The sequence below is a fragment of the Paroedura picta genome, chromosome 9 (assembly GCF_049243985.1).
Source record: "Paroedura picta isolate Pp20150507F chromosome 9, Ppicta_v3.0, whole genome shotgun sequence".
Lineage (NCBI taxonomy): Eukaryota > Metazoa > Chordata > Lepidosauria > Squamata > Gekkonidae > Paroedura > Paroedura picta.
Window position 1 is genome coordinate 43013104 of NC_135377.1, and position 10177 is coordinate 43023280.

At 40.4% G+C, this 10177-nt stretch overlaps 1 long non-coding RNA gene across 2 annotated transcripts; it reads right to left on the reverse strand.

Annotated features, from left to right (window-relative positions):
• Positions 1–1206: 1206 nt before the first annotated feature.
• Positions 1207–5801, reverse strand: LOC143844240 (uncharacterized). 2 transcript variants are annotated; one of them, XR_013233885.1, is made up of 3 exons: positions 5542–5801; positions 3406–3516; positions 1207–1621 (listed from the first exon to the last, which is right to left on the reverse strand). It is a non-coding gene; the product is annotated as an uncharacterized LOC143844240 (long non-coding RNA). The 2 variants fall into 2 exon arrangements; XR_013233884.1 differs by having other exon boundaries at positions 5537–5801.
• Positions 5802–10177: the final 4376 nt, after the last annotated feature.

Below are 10177 nucleotides of genomic sequence, written 5' to 3' on the forward strand. Positions count from 1 at the left end.
AAGGGAGATTATACTTGGGTGAATACAATTAGGCTTCTGTTTATCCCAAGTGTGCTGTCTGTGCCTCCCACTGTAATTTCTTCTTTGCTGTTCTGTTCTTTTATTTTCCCTAGAAAATTCTTGTACCGTATTTTATAATTGTTGCATTTTTCATTTTCTAACAATATAGTTAAAAGAGTTTTTGAAAAGCAATTTGTAAAAAAAGAAGAAATACTTAAAATGTTCTAAATATGATAATGGTAGTAACAATCTACTTGGCTGAAAGGTAGCTACAGATCTCTCACAGAAAGGTACGGAATGAGACAGGCAGCATGACCTGATGCATAGATTTATGTTGAAGTAGGTCTGCCTGAATAGAATGAGACTTCTTTTAACATTTTCATTGATTTAAAAATCAATGCTCAAAGCAACTTACAAAACAGCAAAATATTAAAATATAATAAAACATAAAACACAATTAAGAATAATAAGCAGCACCAATGTCAAATAACAGCTTGTATAAATACTACAGTGAAACATCAATTAGCAAACCCACTCTCTAGCTGTCTCCTCCCCCAAATGTGGTTGACTTGCATGCTTTGTGGAGACTTTGTTGATTCATGGTCCAGGCAGGCCATCTTAAAAAAGTAGGAGCTATTTACTTTTAGAACCTACACCCAGGTAAGTGCACATAAGACTGTCTTCTGGTCCATTTTTATTTAGTGCATTTTATCTCACTCTATTCTCCAAAGAGCTCTCAGCAGTGAACCCGGCTCCCATTCCCACTGAATCCTCACAACAGGTAAATTAGGGTAAGAAGAATAAGTGGCGAGGTCAACCAGTGACCTTCATGGTGGAATGAAAACTTGAAGCTCAGTCTCACAGATCCTAGACTGACTCTCTATGGCTTTTAATTCCTATTGCAGTCAATAAGATGGCATACAACTTTGTGCAGGATTTTGGGCACTGTCTTTAATCTAATAAAATACAGAGAAGGGAGCATTCAATATATGTAAACATGTAATTTATATTAACTCTTCATTATCACCTCACTAAAAATATGATTGTTCCTGCATATTATCAGATCAAAGTTAAGCTTTTGCTCTTACCTTGAAATCAATGGGAGCTAAAAGTATTTAATGTTGACAGGATAAAGCCCAATGCTGTATAAGGCCTTATTGTACCTGTGTATTTTCTAATGAAGATACAAGTGAATCAGAATCAGAGTACCTTTATTGGCATATATAGACAACATAGTGAGGACAATTTTTGACATTAAATAGTTACAGAATTCATGAGAGCATGAGTATGATTGAGAATAGCCAATAATATCTTGGCTACCATCACAAAATACAAGTGTGTGTATGAAGTGCTGTCAAATTAGTTACAACTTATGGTCAACCCCCATCATTAACAGGCTTGCTCAGGTCTTGTAAACTGAATCTGTGGCTTCCTTTATTGAATCAATCCATCTCTTTAGTTCACTCACTCCCAGGATAACAGGGTTTAAACATTCCATTTCTTGTTTTACAATTTCAAGCTTGCCTTGATTTATACTTCTCCTGATCCCTGTTCCTATTATATGCATCAAAGAGCTTTGGACTTTTCCTTTTGCATCCATTCTTGTCAACAACTGAACATCCTGAAAATAGTAGTGGGAGGACAGTTTAAATCTGTGAAACTAGTGCAAGGTAAAGGTAAAGGTAAAGGTATCCCCTGTGCAAGCACCGAGTCATGTCTGACCCTTGGGGTGACGCCCTCTAGCGTTTTCATGGCAGACTCAATACGGGGTGGTTTGCCAGTGCCTTCCCCAGTCATTACCGTTTACCCCCCAGCAAGCAAGCTGGGTACTCATTTTACCGACCTCGGAAGGATGGAAGGCTGAGTCAACCTTGAGCCGGCTGCTGGGATTGAACTCCCAACCTCATGGGCAGACAGCTCCAGACAGCATATCGCTGCCTTACCACTCTGCGCCACAAGAGGCTCATTTAGTGCAAGAGGAAGAGTTAATTACCCACTTCTGCCACAGCACTGGTTCCTCAAATATTTGTGCTTCCGGCTGCCATTAACAAGTAAGATTCAAGCATGCTTCCCTTGCTGTAAAGCCTAGCTTGACTTTAAAAATGCTTTTAGATGTCCCAAGTATTCTAAACTCAAATTCAGAATAAAATTTGCAAAAATTTAAATATATTTCCTATGGAAGAAACTGAGCAAAGATCTCATTGTGTATGTGCTTTATGTGAGCAGTATAATTTTTTATATTTATATACTGCCATCAAAGGACATACAAAAACATACGAGCGAGTAAGAAAAAAAACTAATGAAAAGCAAAGGCTTGGCCATATGAAATGACTCCTGTAGTCATTAACATCCATTATTCCCATACAGAATGCTCCTCCAGATTAATTATGTTCTTAGCATCCTGTAAGGATGGTCACTACCTTTTTGTTAGCATAGATGACAGCTGAAGCTGAGCCAGAACATGTTACTTGACCCCATTCTGGTATGGATGGGATTTTACTTCTCTGTAATGTGCCATTACCATGCATGGCTGTTCTTGTGTATGGGGACCCACACCCCATAGCACACCTGTGAAAGGATCCTTTCTATTAACACAAATGGAAATGCAATGCCACTCAAAAACAGAGGCAGGATGGATTCTCAGACGTTAAGTATCCCTATGCATAATAGGAACAGAATGCAATATGGAGCTGTCTGTGCTTGTGAAAGAGATGAAGTAATTGGAATATTTTTCTACCTAGCGAAAGTTCAGTGTTGGAATATCCAGTGAAATAAAGCAGCACCAAATTGTATCTTGGATTCTGGACATCAGAACTCTACATGTATAGCCCTGCAGCTGCAATACGTTAGGGGAGGGGGTACCACAAACTGAAGTTCTGCTTTGGATATTCATAGTTTTACAATATCTGTCCTTGAAAGAGTTTCCAAAGTGATGAAAATTACGTGCCCTCCTAAGCTGCCTGTAGGAGGGCAGAGAAGGAATGCAGTTTAAAATATCAAAAGAATCTGGTCAACAGGAAAATGTGATTGTTTTAAAATAATCCAGAATAATTGGGTTGAGAAAGTAAGGTACAATTGTATAGAAGGATTTAAAAATGAAATTGGAAGGGATTTTAAATGCGCTTACTAAATTCTCTGCATAATGCTCTACACAGCTTTAGAAATCTTGATTTCAAAAACATAATGTGGTTTGAATAATCAGATTTTCAGTGTAATATAATTTGGGCATCTAACACACAAGAAGATCATGTTTAGACCTGACTGGATGCAGGTAATAAAATGACTTTTGGAAGGTAGGCAGAAGCAACAATAATGTCGGTATTGCCTTCTGCCATTTGTTGTTGTTTTCATTAATGGGGTAAATGAATACTCTGTCACAAGTCAATACAGGACGGCCATACTTACACTCTTAAATAATTAAATAGGTACTGTGATGCATTAAGCAGCAATGAAATAGGAAATGATCTGAAGAGCTCTTGTAAATTTGTACATAGTCAAATGTGAATATTGTAAGACCTAGAAACAAATAGAATTGTATCACTCTCACATGAACTATACAAAAACTAATTTATCTCAATGTGCACCCTCACATAATAAAAAGCCAGCTGCAAGAATTCTGTTTGCCGCCCAGCATGGGATGAAAGAAGTACAGTGAACATTGGCAAAGTGCTCTTGGGTCCTTCTTGGCTTCAGAAGGGTAAGTAGACACTGAATATTTCACAGTGTGCCTGTATGTGCCCTTTCTCAAACAGATTAGAAAGGTGGGAAGAGATACCAGCAGTAACGCAAAATGAGTTTTTTCATGTTAGAGTTGTTTGCAAGCCTGGAGAGCAGGAAAGCAGTGGAATGAGATGAACAGGAGAAAACAGGCAAGTCAACCACCCTGTCCCTGAAGGGTCAAAACAATGAAGAGGCTTTCTACTGTCTCACCCACTGGTAGCATTGGGGCTGGCTGACCATTCCTTTGCCTTTTGGCAGCAAAAAGAAAAAGGGCATCTCTTTCCTATAACTGACTAGGTGGCATAAAGCAGTCCACCAGTAAGACGGGGTAGAGGGTAATCTTTAGGAAGAGTCACTGGATGACATAGCTGACTTTTGTACTGGGGAGGTAGGGGAGTTATCTAATTGATGCAGTTCACCACTGCATCACTGGTGAAATGATTTTCCTCGATCGTTTACATCAATTAGCACTATCTTTTTAGAGCTTAAAACTGTAAAGAGGCCTATATGTGACAATATCTTCCTTTATTGGGTTTTGCAAGACACAAATGGCACTAGGATGGCAAACATGGCTTCCTCTTTACTATGATGTTCCCAAAGGTAACATATATTTCTCATTTACTGATTTTCCTCTAGAGAGATTTTTTGTAACTTGAATCCTATCACCAAGGCCTAAGTATCTGTAATCTAATTAACACAGCATCTGCTGCAACTTCACGCTTCTTTGTTTTGAAAAGGCAGTAGACCATAGCAGCAATGCAACGTCAATTCTGTTTTTCCCCCCCTCATACCAAACACCTAAACAAGAAGAAAAGAGAAGGTTGACTTGAAAGCTTCCCTTCAGCATTTTAATGTTTGGTTTAATAAATTGTTTTAGGTTGCTTTGTGTTTCCTATCCTGGGAAAATCTCTGATTGTTTAGCAGGGATGACAAAGAACTCATCACTCTACTTGAAAACTGGATGTCTCTCATTTGGATATACTGTGTGGGAAAGGATACAAAGGGTAGGTGTAGAATGGTTCTCATCCACAAGAGGTACAGAATAGCTGCTCACCACATTTTTAAGGGTAACAGCAGAATAGATATGCTGTTCTCATGCTTGCTATCAAAGATGCAGCAAGTAGCCAGCCAAAGGCACAAACTCTTTTAGTCTTCTGGGACTAGGTGTTAAACTAGAAGAAAGCAATTGGCTTGCTGCACGTTTACCTTCAATCTGGGGTTTAATGGGGGAAGGGAGTAATTGGGCTCAAGAGGACATGCATTCTCAGGTACACATGGCCAGGCCCAGTGCTGCATGCTCTAAACCAGCTGTCCCCAACCCTTGGTCCAGGGACCAGGACCGGTCCGGGGACCAGTCGGTACCGGGCCGTGGCTACTCCTCGTCCTCCTGCCCAGCTACTGCCTCAGGGGCTGCCCTACCACTCTGCCACCAGCTCTCCTTTGGTGCTGTCTGGTGGTCACCACGGTTGGGACTCCCCCTCGGCGTGGCACTGCGCAGCTACTGCTGGCAGTGCCCCCCAGTGGGGGGCAGGAAGTCAGGGGCACCGGTGGGAAAGCAAGCGATGCAGGGGCTCAGGCGGCGGTGACATCCCTCAGCAAAAGACTACCCCCCCCAGCCTCAGTAAAATTGTCAAGCGTTGACCGGTCCCTGGTGATAAACTGGTTGGGGACCACTGCTCTAAACTATAGGAGGGGAGGATGATCCCTCACTATTTGCAATAAGAGGGAAAGAACTGGCCTTGGAAAATGTGCAGATTCAGATATGTTTTTTCAGAGTCCACTCTTCCATATAAGAAATCCATAGTAACCTACTTACCTTACCTTAGGTAGGTAGGTAGTGGCAATCCACTTCTTAACATCTCTTGCCTCAGAAACTCTGTGGAGTTGCCAGAAGTCAGTTGCAGCTTGACAGCATTTTCCTTTGCTTAGTGAGATGAGAACCATGAATGGTAAAAACATATCACATGAGCAGATTCCATGGCAGGCATATGGCGCTGCACATTTTCTACTTTTTCTCTCCAGCATATATTTACATGAGGTAAATACTGTGTGTAAGGGAGATGTCTGTTGTGAGAAACAAGGCATTCTCCAGACTGAAATATTAAACCAAACATGTGTTCCATTACATACTTCTACCAACTCTCTTCCTCAGTGTTGTGTCCAAGAACAAGGCAGTGCTTTAGTTTTCAATGGTTTTGGGAACCTGCACAACCTGAAATGCTAAAGATAATTGATTGGTTCAGGAGCCAAGTCCTCTGTGCTCAATCCCTTCCCTTCTCCCATTCAAATTGCTCCAGTACAATTTTCACTTCAGCAAAAGGAGTAAGTACCAAGCCAGTATTAAATGGAGAGCTTTCGGCAAATACAATGTGTTCATTCTGTTGTATCAAAATATCATTTTATGGATGATTTTGTTATAAAATGTCACCTGCACCGCATAAATAACGAAGACAAACACGACAAACTTCTTTTGCAGATTGGGAAAAAAATGAAACCCCCCACTGAGGATGTGGTCAGACTTTAAAAAGGATTGGTGAATTTATTTTAATCATTAAATGTATTGGCAAGAGTGGCAGGATTTATATTGTTATGAACTGCAGGCAGTAGCACTAGGAATGACTCCTGAGTCAGCAGCAGTTCAAATTTTACAGAAGGGTGCTTTTTGTGCTTGCTGTGTTGGCAGACGTATGGTGTGGGATCAAACTGATTCAAACTGTAATCTAACATGATAAGTGCTGAGGAGGTAGTAAGACCAGAGGTCTCTGAGCATGCTGCCGTTGTCTTTTCAGGTCAGTATGAAAGCAACACCATTATTTTTCATGCTGGCAACTGGCCTGTCTGGAAGGGTTCTGGGAGAGCTGCTTTCGCTACAGTAAAGTGTAAAGCTCTAAAAGCTGCCACAAAATAATATTAGTAACAATACTACTATAGTCGTCACTATACTTTAATAGCATGCATGACCACCTTGTTCGTATGTGCCCATGAAGCAAGGTACATAAAAATTTGATGTAGACCATCCCCGGACACTCCTATTTAGCATACAGAGAAACTGAAAACTAAGTTATTCACTGTTTCTGTCATGGTCCAGACCCATGCCAGATTAAAATCCTTCTCACACTGAAGTTCTTTCCTCTTCTCTGCCTAAAATCTCTCAAAGAACATTCCATGCCACTTAGCCACATGATACAATACCAGCCTTCTTATTTCTCCTGGCATAATGTTCCAGCTTTTCATATTTGAAGTCTTCTCTGCTTATCTGACCTTTCTTTTTACATTACTAATGCCTCCTTGTGACTTCAGCATCTCAAGTTGTCTCTACTGCAGTTCTATAATACCAAGGCCAATTGGGGGAAAAAAGCCTTTTGTGCTTATTCTTTTGAAGCCGTTTCCCCACAAAAAGTTATATCTGCTAAGATAGCTACACAAAATAGGCCAGTTACCTAATCACATTATATATAACTAAAAAACCAATATGATTACTTCATTCCACACCATTTTTGTGGAGGTCCAAAATAAACTTCTGGTTGTTGTTTTCCTTAACCCCTAGAAGACAACCCATAGAAATGAAGTTTGTGTTTACATAGTACAGTATCTATCTTATTTTTTAAAATACAATTATTAACCAACACATCTCTCCTATTTCAGCACTTAGATTTTTTATAATTGTTATGATGCTCTCCAAAGAAATGGAAAAACTAGGTCACATAATCTTAACAGAAGCTGCCAAGCATGAGGTAGGGTGAAAATAAACTAACACATAGGCTAGGTATATGGTCTCTGAGGTGCACGCAGAATACCTAAGAAGGGCTGAATTCTTAAGGCTTCTACTAAAATAGCCTCTGGTACATAATACTATTTTCCCTTGAATAAGCCTTGGCCTTTGTAGCAAAAATAATGTGTTAATCACATATTTAAGCCTGTGGTGAAAACTTGATGCTTACTCCATAAAGCTATAAAGCTGGATCCCACAATACATTTCTACTGTTAGGAAGGATTAGTGGGAATTCAGAACGACTAGCAAGAGGTGTCTAATTTCCTCTCCCCCACTATTTCCACTTCCAGTTTCTTGAAATCCCCCTTAGCCTCAACTCTTTTCCTGATTATTTCACTCCTTCTAGAGTTGCCAACCCAGAGATCTCTTGGGGCCATTCCGCACAACTTAAATGTAGCCAAAGTCTTACCTTTCATAAACGCTGTTAATTGAACATTCCGCTTGACATCATAAACAAACCGCAAAACTTCCGCCAAACTCCAGCAGCAATCGGGATTTTATAGCGCTTAGGGGGAAATCCAGAAATGTGGATTCCCCCTGAAAAAACCATTACATCTGAGCACAAGCTGCAACACATCAGCGAAAGACATGTGCATTCTCAAAATAGTGATAGAAAGAATGTCCCTCCGTCATTCTTGCCCCCGAGCTTCAGGAGACGTGATCACCATTTCCCCCCCTTAAACCAGAGAGGAAAGCAACGAATAAGCGAGGCTTTTCCGGCTGAAGTCCCTCCACAGAAGTGCTTAACAGTAAAACAAAGCTCCCTTCTGCAATTGTCTTTAAAGTTTCCGAGCACATTACAGCCCCCTGTTCGATACTGCCCGTAATTTCGGCCACAAATCGTGCCCCTGGGGGGGGGGGTTACTTGAAGAGCATGGAAACGATTAAGCGCCAGCTCCTACACCAGCAAAAAAGGCTTTTCTGAGACAATGATTGAACAAATATTTGTTGCGACTGGTGTGTTTGGGTTTTTAAAAAACAGTTTTTAAAGGGAAAGAGGCTTTTCGGGAGCACGAATACAGCAGTTCATTGGCTGTTCTGTTTGATTGACGGCCAGGGGTGGGAAGAAGTGCGGAAAAATATTGCTTCCTTTGTTGCAATTCCAGAGAGACCGGAAACCTGTGGGGAATGAATAGACTGCTACTGGGACTTCAATATTCCACTAGAATTGAAGGTATGCGGAATGATGAAATTCCACTGTTAAATATAGCATTTCTGCATACTCCAAACATTTAGCAACATTGGTCATTGTGCGGAATGGCCCTTGGAATTACAATGGATCTCCCAACTACAGAGATCAATTTCACTTTGTGCTGACAACTCAAGTTTGGAAATCCCTGGAGATTAAGAGGTGTAGCCTTAAAGGGAGGGGCAAGGAGGTTCGGGGAGTGAAGCAACCTCAGCAGGGTATAATACCATATATTCCACCATCAAAATTTGCCATTTTCTCTAGGGAAGTGGTTCTCAGCATGGGGGTTGCAACCCCTTGAGGGGTTGTTTGGTCCTTTCCCATGGCACTGGCTTCCTCCGTGCTGCCTCGGAGCTCATGGAAGCCACAAAGGAGGCCAGTGCCATGGCGAGTGCCACAGCAAGCAGGAGAGAAGATCTCTGAATTACAACTGAATCCCAGATGACAGAGATCTGTCCCCCTGGAGGAAACGGCTGGTTGGGAAGGTGGACTCTATGACATTATATACAACTGAGGACTCTACTCCCGAAACCCTGCCCTCTTTCTTACTATCAGGCTGAATGGGTTACAAGGGTCCTCTCACATGAGGTATACTTCTCCATGTAGGAGAGCATGTATTGGGCAGTTGTGCATTTACATGTTTATTGTAATTATGAATCAAAATTATCTGTTCACAGTATAAAGGGGGAGGGGAGAAAGAAAGAAACATTAGTGAAACTTGCCAAAAGACGGGCTCTTAGAACGGTAAAAATCCTGATCTATTCATATTGATATTTTCTTCTAAAAGTCAACAAAAATTAAAGAAATCTGGAAAAACATGGGGCCTTTGCTTTCTTCTCCCTTTAATATGTACATATCCTGCAGCTTTAAACTTCTCTCATTAATAAGGTACTATCAAGCATTTCTCCCACAGAAAGGAGAACTAAAGAATGCTGGATTAAGGCACTCTGAATCTTGATAGCAGACAACAAAATTCTGTCTGATTTTGATGTTTCTTGCTTCTTGAAATGTCCAAAAATGCTACCAGGACATATTATATGTGAGATTTTGTACATTATTTTTTCAAGTCTTTCTATGCCACCAACAAACATTTTTTACCTATGTATTGCTTCTGTTCAATTTAGAAGGCCAAAGATACCAATTGTGTGTAATTTTATAATGAGGTTCTTTAAAATTAGCACAGGGTGAAGCTGCAGGACATTTTGTAAAGATATAATGCCAAACATTCAAAAGGTATTAGCTATTTTGTCTAAATGCATTTTATGATCTTGCAGTTCAATTAGTACACCATATATTTTAGTCAGAAAACCCTTTAAAGGCTTATTACAAAGATATATTTTAAAAACTTAATCAAATTATCTCTTAACATTCTATTTTTAATACAATAAGCAGAGAACTTGCTGTGGGCATCTCATTTTTATCCCTCTACTGTTATGTTTGTCCTTCTTTTCCCTGAAAGCCTCTTCCCTTCTTAAACTTCATTCTCTCTTTCCTAC